The sequence below is a fragment of the Triticum aestivum genome, chromosome 4B (assembly GCF_018294505.1).
Source record: "Triticum aestivum cultivar Chinese Spring chromosome 4B, IWGSC CS RefSeq v2.1, whole genome shotgun sequence".
In the NCBI taxonomy this organism is placed as follows: Eukaryota; Viridiplantae; Streptophyta; class Magnoliopsida; order Poales; family Poaceae; genus Triticum; species Triticum aestivum.
Window position 1 is genome coordinate 611,869,606 of NC_057804.1, and position 11,617 is coordinate 611,881,222.

The window sequence follows — 11,617 nt, forward strand, 5'->3', positions numbered from 1 at the left end:
TTAGTTCTTAAGTATGTGCACTCCTTGTGTTGCACAAACAATAGTTAGCTTAACTAGTATGCCACTCACGGTTGTTGCAAGAGATTTGTGGTTAGATTTCTAGCTGTTTTTTTTTTTGTGTTTTTTCATAGCCTGCGAAGAGGCGCGTTCCTTGGTGTTAGTTTCTAAGATTTCACGTCATTGCTTTACATAGTCATTAGTTGGGTCAACTGTTGAGCCACTCAGACTTGCTACAAGAGGTCTGTGGTTCGAATCCTGGTATCTCCAGTTGATTTGTTTTTCTGGTTGTACTGAAAAAGTAGTGTATATCTCTACTACTAATAAACAAGCAAACAAGAACTTCGCTAAATACACCCGGCAACTTGTCCCACAAAACGCACGGAACAATCAACACCACACAATTATACCCGCACATCTAAATCTAACAGCCATCATTCATTTGCTGCCTGTACGGTGTGGACTTAGGAAATACCCTTGACTGACCGTGCTCCACCTCCAGCACCCCCCATCCACCCCCTACAATCACGCTGTACTCCAGGTAAATAAGGAAACAACATTAATTCGTCATCACACCACGCTGATCTCCTGGTAAAATAAGGAAACAAAATTAATTCGACATCGCACCATCGCCAACGTCATCGCCATTGTTGCCGACCAACGTGGAGACCGTCCGCGAGCAGCGTCGCTTCCTTCCCCGAGGTCGCCAGGGCAGCGACGCCACAAAACTTCCAGCAAGGTCGCCATGGCAGCGACGCCAGGGAACGCCCAGGATCCTGCCCTCGCAGCGTGGCATCCCTACGGGAGATCCCCACTGGTACAGCCCGCCCTGCCCGTCGCAGCCAGCCGGATACACGCAGCTGTAAAATTCTTCTCTCCACTTTAGTCTAAACTTCTTCCTTTGACCTGCTTCTTCCTTTGACCTGTTGCATCAATACTCCAAATTATTATTTTCAGAATATATAGTTCTAAAATATACACGCGTGCACATCACAATACTACACATCTGTATCGATTTCCAGCCTAACTGATACATGCATCCTATGTCCTAGACCTGGTGTGAACTAAAATAGCCATTCATATTTTAGAGTTGTGGTTTCGAAGTTATTTGTAAATGTAATCCATATGAACATTATTCTTTTACTTACTTCATTAACATATGTGCCAATATGTTCGCACCATACCCTCAGGGCCATTACCTTGACTGTCCATTCTAGATAATTAAGCTCCAAGGCACTTGATCAATTGACAACTGTAAAAAACAGGTTGCAAGTGCATGTGATGCCTACTTACTTTCTGATGAAGTCATAACCATCTGCATACTTGGTTGCCTGATTTTATTTTAAATGGAGTTGTATGCGTTGGTAAGAAATTAAGGTGTTTGTAAACTTGGTGAGACTATCTTGACGACAAAGGGAGGGGACAAACTATAGCCGCTCTTATCCCCTTAGAGGGAGAGGTTAGGAGAGAACAAACCATATCTTTAGTCTAAACTTCTTCCTTCGACCTGCTTCTTCCTTTGACCTGTTGAATCAATACTCGGAATTGTAATTTTCAGAATATATAATTCTAAAATATAAACATGTGCACATCACAATACTACACATCTGTAGCTAATGTTTATTGACCTGTTGCAGCAATACTCAGAATTGTAATTTTCAGAATATATAGTTCTAAAATATACACATGTGCACAACACAATACTACACATCTGTAGCGATTTCCAGCCTAACTGACACATGCATCCTATGTCCTATACTTGGCGTGAACTAAAATAGCAATTCATATTTTAGATTACATCTAGCAGTGGGGATAAAAAATATAGCTTCATTGTCCCAAGTAGATACGTCAGGATAAAGAATAGAAGTTAATTTCCGCACCAATAAATCACAATTTCTGTACCTGCCAAAGCAACATTCTATGTTTGCGGCTCAACAGCAGGGCCAATATCATCTTCTGCCTTCTGTTTTTGTGTAAGTGAACAGGAGGGCCAACCACTGAGAGTGGTCCTGCAAGGAGACCTGTCATTACAACTTCCTATTAATAATGTAACGCTTTGATGAAGCACATTATCAACTTCCCAATTTTTTATGATAGCAATATTCATATGTAGGCCAAGGGTATGTCATCTCCCAAGAGTGCGGGAGCGCGCACCCCATTTCAGGATCTAAGTAACAACCGATGCACCCCATTCCTAAAAATGTCATACTGTATTTGTTGGTGCTTATATCCTAACTTGCGGTATGTACTTATATCCTAACTTGCGGTATCTACTTATGCAGACCCCAAAGAATTGAAGAGGCAGAGGAACAGAGAGTACTATGCACGCAATAAAGATTGTGCTCCACTTTTGGGCCATCAGATTTCCATGTTCTGATAATTAACCGAATGGGTTATGTTTTAATGTAACTGGTTTGGGTATGCAACTGTTTATGCATATAATTCTGAAGAACACACATCATTGCTGTTAATAATATATTGTACACGACTTGCTTCTTGATAATGTCAAGCATTATTACTACTATATTGAACATACGTCCAGGACAAAAGTTTGTTTTACCAGAAAAATTTAAGTTGGTTGAAATAACTAGCATGTATCTTCTCATTGCAAAATTTTATTTTACACGTGATCAACAATAATATAATATAAAACTTAAGTACGAAACTCACCACAGTGGAAAAAGTGGAGAAAAAGCAGAGCACGCAGTCCACTGATTCCGAAGTCTCCGAAGTGACAGAGGCATCTTTTCTTTTTCAACTATGTCCCAATAGTTCTAATTCTAATTATGTTATATCATGCATACCAATTATTCTTTGTATTGTGGCTTTCAGGAATTATCCTTTGATGAAACAAGTGAACAAATGGTGGCAGATGAGGACGAAGATTTAGCACAAACGTCCGGCATGAAAAGGCCACAAACAGTGAAGCCTATCCGATTACATAACAAACCTAAGAAAGCACCAGACTATGTGGTGGCTCCAGAAGGCACGTACAAGTCCTTCTATGCCTTACTTTTGCTACATTTATTTTCTTCGTTGTTAATAAATGTTTTGACTTACATCATGATAGATTATGCTTGCACCGGCGATGATTGGTCCATGATTGAAAATATCATGACTGAACCAAGCGATAAAAGAAATTTAGTGAGCATCAACGACTCATATCTCAAAAAATTACAATTACTACGCCTTTTAACCGAAGGAGAATTTGTTGGCGACGAAGTAAGTATATGTAGCTTTATGATAAGAGGATGTTATTAACATGAGTTCCTGTTATCTCCTAACCAAGGTGTGCACTTGATATTGTAGATCATAGACGCATACATACATTGCATAAGTGCTAAGCAACATCTACAGATGAGATCAGGTGGAAGTGTGTTCTTAGAGAATGCATGCATCTCTAAGATGATAAAGGAATTTAGCTCTATACGGGATGACGCACCAAAATGGGTATTACAGAGAGCTAAAACTTATTTGGAACATGATATGGTGAGTCTCAGTTCCGTACATATTAATTCAATAGAGGACAAATGTTTGTATACATGGGACCTAAACTAACAAAAAAACTATTTTTAGATATTCGTTCCAGTTAACATTGAAGAGTTTCATTGGTACCTAGCAGTTATAAATACCGGGAAGCGATGTATCTAGGTGCTTGACTCGGTAGGCCCAGGAATGAACCGCAACGACCTCACTGCTATGGTTAGTTATTAGTCCCACTGCACCATCTTTTGATAAGACAATTTTCTGTTATTCTTCGATTGTGATGCTAATACTTTGTCATTTATTCATGCAACAGCTGAAAGGACTAGAAAATGTATTCCAATATGCTAAGCTTCAAATGGAACTAAAATCTGATAAGTGGAAAGACTTAAACATCAGTGCATGGCCAAGGGAAGAGTGTATTAAGAAGAGACTGCAGACAGATGGGTATACCTTCTAACTCAAAGCAATCGACATTATGTGTTTTTTGTGTGTCCCCATTAGTTGCATCACAAAACAAATTTCTCCACAATAAGAATAAAAGTATACAAGCTGGAAGGATACAGACTGCAGAATAAAATGAGGCTATGCACCGATTTGACGGGGACAAGCAGGGGTCGGAGAGACTAACCTGGACCCGGACGAGCGATGAGAAGGGAGGGTCCCGAGCAGCAGCACAGCACGCAGAGCTCTTCGTGGTCATCCATGGAAGGAAGGAACTCCTGCTCCTGCTCCGGACCGAATCGAACAACCAATTAAAGTTGTTGTCGGAGAGCAAAGCATCTGGATCGAGGGGATAAGAGTTGAAACCGGACCTTGCTGGCGTCCTGAGCAGTGGGGAAGGGAAGTTCATGGCGCGCGGGAGAAGGTGGAGACGCTCATGTCGGCGACGGCAAGTGCGTCAGGAGAATGGAGGGCCCCGGCGTCGCCGGCGCGCATGACGAGCTTGAGCGCCTCCTCGGCCACCTCGGCGACCTTATATGAAGAAGGGGCGGGGCAGATCAAGGGCCTGCGCGCCCCGCCGGCAGTGGTGACGAAGGGGCGGGGCAGTTCAAGGGCCTGCGCGCCCCGCCGGCAGTGGTGACGAAGGGGCGGGGCAGTTCAAGGGCCTGCGCGCCCGCCGGCAGTGGTGACGAAGGGGCGGGGCAGATCAAGGAACTGCGCGCCCGCCGGCATCGGTGACGAAGGGGAGGAGTGGGGCACATCGCGGGCCTCCGCGCCCGCCGGCAGCGGTGACGAAGGGGAGGGGTGGGGCACATCGCGGGCCTCCGCGCCCGCCGGCAGCGGTGACGAAGGGGAGGGGCGGGGCACATCGCGGGCCTCCGCGGCCGCCGGCGGTGCTGACGAAGGGAAAGGGCGAGGCGCATCAGGGCCTCCGCGGCGGCCGGCAGTGGTGACGAAGGGAAAGGGCGGGGCGCATCAGGGCCTCCGCAGCGGCTGGCAATGGTGACGAAGGGGAGGGGCGGCCACCACAGATCGCCGGCTGTGGATGGGGAATGTGGCGTGTGCCAGTGAAGGAGGATAGAGGAAGGGAGGGAAGAATGGGGAATCGGCGTGTGCCTGTGGAGCCAGGAAACCGACCTGAAATGGCTCATTTCGGCTCACGGGTTCCTCTCGTACGTATGTACGTACGTACTGTTTCTCCTGAATAGACTTTTGCGTGAGGCTGAAATTACTGACAATTATACCTTGGAACATCTTCAGCCGTCGCCTTCCATCACATCACATCCGCCATTGTTTAGTTGGGCCCAACCTTGGATTTCGTCGAGATTTCCTTGATGTATGTATGTTCGTACAAGGAAAACCATTAGCCGCCTGGTGTTTTATCTGCCGTGGAACTCCAAGCAGAGACTAGCTAGCTGCGTTAAGGGAATCGGCGTGTGCCTGTGGAGGAGGGAGTGAGGGGGCAGTAGAAGGTTCACTAACTGAGTTTTTTTATTTAATACTACTACTTCACTAATCTCCACTGTTAAGCACGTTTAACCAAACTATATTAACTTCTTACATTATTTTTCATACATTTCAGAGAGGGATTATGAGTGAGCGCGGGATTTTCTTTATCATCACTTCTTTGTTACAGTCATGATCATTTGATGATTTTAAAAGTCTTCTTATATAAATATCTATAAAATTGATAAAAGAAACTATTGAATATATTAAGTTTTGTAATCATGCAGGTCATCGTGTGGTTTGTGGATGGTAAATTTTATGGAGTACTTCACAGGAGAAATTTTGTCTGACTCTTCTACACAGGTATTTTTCGATGTGTATCGTTATACTTACATTCTATGGTGTATCACTATTTAACTATCAGTTCTGTTTTAATAGGATCATATCACAGATTTTAGAACAAAACTAGCCGTCATTTTAGTGGACTCGGAATTGAATGATGATAATATAAGAAATCGAGACATTGAAGATGACGAAGACAACACAGATCCCACGGATTGTATGATTTTGGAAACACCCCCTGAGAACCTCAAACCATCGAATACATCGTCAGAAGTTGAGCAGGAGTCGCAATCATTTATCCTTTCGCCCTCTCTCACTCCAACAAATGATGACTTAATAGATGAACTTTGTTTTTTCATCGGTATGGTTGATGATGTCGCTCTACTAGAGTAAGCCATATATTTTTAGTTCATTTTGTATTTTAATAAATTAGTATGATTTTATTATAATTTACATAATTTCAATTTTACAGAAGCGAATGGGTGAAAAGCTCTGATCCTTATCCCATTAGTTTGAATTTGAGACAAATAAAAAACATATTAAATAATGATGAATGCATGGATGTTGATTGCTTCAATATGGCTGTACGGATACTAGCGTGCCACGAAGTCTAGCTTTCAGAGACATTCCATGTCACTACATGGATCTAAATTTTTGTGTAAGTCATTATAATCATGTATTACATTTTGCCTCATGGAACTAATATTTTCTTTTTCTTATTTTAGTTCATGTCCTACTATGCACGAGACTCACGTCATCGTGGAAATATGGACATTGCTATGTTGAAATGGATGTTTAATAGCTGGCCAGACAGTAATGAGTATCATATTTCACAGTGTCATACAGTAAGTTTTAAAATTTTAATTTGTAACGATGGTTTGTCATGTCTTAACTAATGTTTTAAATTTTTAAATGTATGCATCGTTGCAGATTTTATTGCCTTGGGATATTTGTGGGATATTTCTATTGTTTGTTTTCGATCAAAATAAAAAAGTTGTCTCAATTATGGATCCGATACCAATACCTATTTTGGGAAAAATTGTACTTAAAACTGTGGTCAACAACCTAAACCGTGCACTCCAAGTTGCAAACCCTGCATTCAAAGACGACATCTCTAAATGGAAATGGAAAGTTCCTGTTGTTCCAACAAACTCACATGGGTATGAATCTTTTCAATGCATTACAAGATTAATTGATTTATTCAATAGACAATGTAATATTTTATAAATGCAGTGCCTTGTCGGGTTATTTGGTGTTTAATTTCATGCACTCAATGTGCGGTGGACAGCTATATTTTCCCATACCCCAGGTTAGTATTTACACCATGCTTATTTGTATACACATTGCGCATTATTTTGTTATAACAATGTTGCATAATGCATATGTAGGATGATTTTGAACTGAGAAAACAATTTTTGGTGCATATTTTAAAGTATGAAGAGAATGAAGCTCAAGACAATATCCCATCAATTGAACGAAGCATCATAGATCGCATCAATAGATGGACCTTCATTGCTTGAAAAGAGGGACCTTCAAGAGATGCATAGTTATTGACTCTAAAATATCTTTTTGTAACAAATTATAATACAATTATTATGTCATCGTGCATATTATGTGATGACATGTTTCTGGATCATGTGTTACACGCGCGCTCATATCATTGGCAAAAGATAGTTGGCTCGGTAATAAAAACTCACTAACATAAAAAATAGATTCACAAAATATGACACTCTTTTGAAAATATATTTTAATATTATATTATATCAACTCATTTTGTTTGAGACGTGCGTTGCACGTGCATGCTTACTAGTATAAGTAGTAAAATAAATTGGAACGTGGCAAGAGCTGAAAAAAAAAGCAAAGACAACCGTAGTGGTGTTGTATATACAGGGTAATATAGTCATTTCGCTAGTCATACTTACTTCCGTATGTATGGCGTGTAGTCGCATACGTACAGGAGACCATCAGATTGGGCCGGCCCATGAAGATAGCGTACAGTAGCGCTTCAAAAATAAAACCGCGCTAGCAAGAGCTCGAACTCACGGACTCTGGAGTACAGAAAACATGAACAACCAGCTCGCCTAGCAACCATTTTTGCCTGAGTAGCGGCGGGAAGCCTTAAGGATAAGAACGACGCAGAATATTTTTAAAAACTTTCAACGTAAAATATATTTTTTTGAAAATAAAACGTGATGTTTTTATGAATCCCAATCACTTTTCAGATTTTTGAACAAATATATAATAAACTGAAACATTTTTTTAGACCCATGAACAGCTTTGAAACGCGAATATTTTTTTAAAACGGAACATTTTTATAATTCCAAATTTCTATGGAAACACAAACAACTGTTGGAACATGAACGTTTTTTGCAACTCCAGAGAAGAAATGGAAAAACAACAAACATTTTTGTAACAGAAGCATAAGACCATCATTTTTTTGAAATTTTTGAAAAGATTATGAAAACGGGAAAATTGATTGAATTCCCAACAAATTATAATACATGAACATTTTTTGGAATCCCAATCATTTCTCTAACAGTTGTGAAATTTTTGAATAAACACATTCTGAACAATTTTTGGAAAACACAAACTGTTTCTAAAATTTCTTGATTTTTTTTTGAGAAATGACAAACAAAATTTGAAGACATGTACAATTTTTTGAAGTTATGAACATTTTCTCAATTCTTTGGACATTCACTAATGAATATGAATATTTTGAAATTCTGAAAATTGGTTTTAAAAATGTGCGAAATATTGAAGGTTCAATGGGCACTAAGGATGCTCAATAGGCGAGACCGTAAGTTATTTGCTTCGATCATTCTATCCATTTGGTTAACAACTTCACGTGACGAGTGTTAGTTAGGAAGTTCCATATGATTCGGGAGTAGCCTCAAATAGATGGCAGCACACGCAGGAGGCCGGCCGACTGGGCTGGCGCATTGACGCTCGCAAAAACAGAAAATAATTCACAAATATGACAATTTTAAGTAACTTTTTTTAGTTATGATTTTTAAATACCTTTTCCCTTCGGACCTAGCATGGATGCAAACCATGGGCATGCCCACCTGCTAGCAAAAGTTGGATCGCTACAAGAATGTCCCAAAAAAACACAATGCTCAATGGAGGGTGTATGGATAGGCCATGAGCACGTTTTTCTGATCATCCTGAAATGGCCCCAATTTTCTTCATGGCTTGTATGATCAATTCAAGGCACCATGCCAAGTTTCTTGGGTTTTCGAAAAGTTTTGCATTTTCTGGTGTTTTCTTGATCAAAAAAGTTCGATAAATAATTGGACGTGTCACAACCTGCATACGGTGTCGAAAATTGTTCAAACCTGGCATGTATGCCTACCTTGGGCATGCCCACCTGCTTGGCAAATTGGGGTCATTTCAAGAATGTCCAAAGAGACCATGTTCAACAGAGAGTGTCCGGGTAGGCCAGAAAGGTCCGTACAAGAGCATGTTGCTTCTCAACATCCTTTAATTGGCCCCAGTTTTTTCATGGCCTTTTATGACCAACTCAAGGCACCGGTCCAAGTTGCCGGGGTTTCGACAAGTTTGCCTTTTCAAGAGTTTTCTCTATCAAAAAATGCCGATAATTGGCCGGAGGTGTCGCGACTTGCATACGGTGTCAGAAACCATTCAAACATGGCATGGATGCCTATCATGGGCATGCTTGCAAATGTTGGGTTCATTTCAAGAATGTCCAAAAAACATTTTTGTTTCTTTTTAATAACCGAATTCAAATCAGGTTCGGTATTAAACCGTATAACTGAAAGAAAAAACTGAAATCCAGGCATCCAGTATGAGGCCCCTCTCGCGTGTCACCCAACACCAAAGGCTCAGTCGCACGCGTGTGTCCAACCATGCAGGATACAAATGGCCCAATGCATGCTTTGTTCCCACGTGAGAGCTAAACCAGCTAAGCTATTGTGGATTTAAAATAAGTTCATCAATGCTGAAAAAAATATTCATGTTGAAATTTTTCCAAAAAAGTCCACCAAAAAAGTTGGAAAAATAAGCTCGAGAAATTGAAAAGGATTGAAAAATTTGAGAACAAATTCATGATTTTTTTATTTTAAAAGTTTGACACATTTGAAATAACAGGAAAAATTAAAAAGGAAAACAAAGGAAAAATAAAATAAAAAGGGAAAACAAACCTGAATAAAGCCCCTTCTTAAAAAACATGAAAAACCGGCCTAAAACTTCACGAAGTTACATTTGCCACATAATAAGCCACAAAGAAAGCAAGTGTTCAAGCTGTGTTCATAAAATTGTTCAGAAAGTTACTTCTTAAATTTGCACACTCCTCATATCTCTTTAAAATTATTGAAAATGTTGTTCAAAAGAATATACTTAATATTTTGAACTAACATATATCTTATTTTGAAATGTTCATGCTTTTAAAAAATGTTGTTCAAATTTTCGAAATATGTCATGCTTCTAAAAAAACTGAAATTTTCTAAAACTGTTGGATTTTAAAACATTATTTGATTTGTAAAAATTTATTCAGAATTTCCAACAAATGTTTGAATTTTTTGAAAAGGCACCCAAATTCTGCATTAGTGTTAGTTTTTAAGTATGTGCACTCCTCGTTTTGCACAAACATTAGTCAGCTTAACTGGTATGCCACTCACGGTTGTTGCAAGAGATCTGTGGTTAGATTCCTAGCTGGTTTTTTTTGTGATTTTTCATAGCCTGCGAAGAGGCGCCCTCCTTGGTGTTAATTTCTAAGATTTCACGTCACTTCTTTACATAGTCATTAGTTGGGTCAACTGGTGAGGCACTTAGGCTTGTTGCAAGAGGTCTGCGGTTCGAATCTTGGAATCTCTACTTGATTTTGTTTTCTTTTCTATTTTTACATTTGTTTTTGAGACAATTTTCTATTTTTACATGCCGTGAAGGGGCGCGCTTACTACAGCCATCATCATTGGGCCCGGCCCAGTCGGGCGGGTTGTACTCAAGAAGAAGTGTATATATAAGTAGTAAAAAAAATTTGGAACGTGGCAAGAGCTGAAAAAAAAAAGAAGCAAAGACAACCGTAGTGGTGTTATATATACATATATACATACATGTCACAAACAAACAGTTGATCCGGCCATATCCATATCCATCCATCAGTATTACTACTCCAACTAACGCTGAACATGCATCTTGTTTCGTACTAGCAGCTAGCAGTGCCTTAATTTCACCCTGCAGCCTGTCGATCCGTCTCAGACAATATCACCTTCAATCGCTTGGTAGAGGAAGAGATTACTTGGATGTAGAGGATGGATATATCTCTGCTTGCTAGGTAGCTACCCTCGTGTCTCGTAGCACTCGCACGTGCTTTTTACCCTGTCCGTCCCACAAGGAAGAAAGAAATCAAAGACATACACAAATTAGTTATCTTCAATTCAATTCAATTGGAGTCAAAGACCAATATAGATAGACAATATAATGGGGTATTCTTCTTCTTCATACACAGGCACAGCTTAATTAGTACTGTATCTACCTAGGAAGAATCCAATTAATTTATTCCACAGTTGTTAGCTAGCTAGTATAAGAAGAAGAAGCTAATTAAGAGACATAGATAGATAGCAATTGGAATCAACAAGTTTGAATTGAGCGAGAACAACTTACAGCTCGTTGTCGACCGCTGCAAGCAGCGCAGCATACAGCTCGGCTAGGTCCTCTTTGAAGTAACTCTGCATCATACAATGGACTTCGGCAAAATGCTTCAGCACGGAATCATTGTTGGATTTAAGAAAGTGCTCTGGCGCATGCACTTCGAAAATCCTGAGGAAGTTTGACAGATCATACAGATTATCCGAGTGGGGCACTGGAACTTTCTCTTTTGCGGTCTCTTTCTTTGTGCTGACATCCCTCATGAGCTTCACTCCTTTGACAAATTCTCTCCAAGCAT

At 40.2% G+C, this 11,617-nt stretch overlaps 1 long non-coding RNA gene across 1 annotated transcript; it reads right to left on the reverse strand.

Annotated features, from left to right (window-relative positions):
• Nucleotides 1-308: 308 nt before the first annotated feature.
• LOC123089396 (uncharacterized) lies at nucleotides 309-2,678 on the reverse strand. Its single transcript, XR_006442276.1, has 4 exons — nucleotides 2,668-2,678; nucleotides 1,900-2,018; nucleotides 1,474-1,521; nucleotides 309-920 (listed from the first exon to the last, which is right to left on the reverse strand). It is a non-coding gene; the product is annotated as an uncharacterized lncRNA (long non-coding RNA).
• Between the last annotated feature and the right edge of the window lie 8,939 nt (nucleotides 2,679-11,617).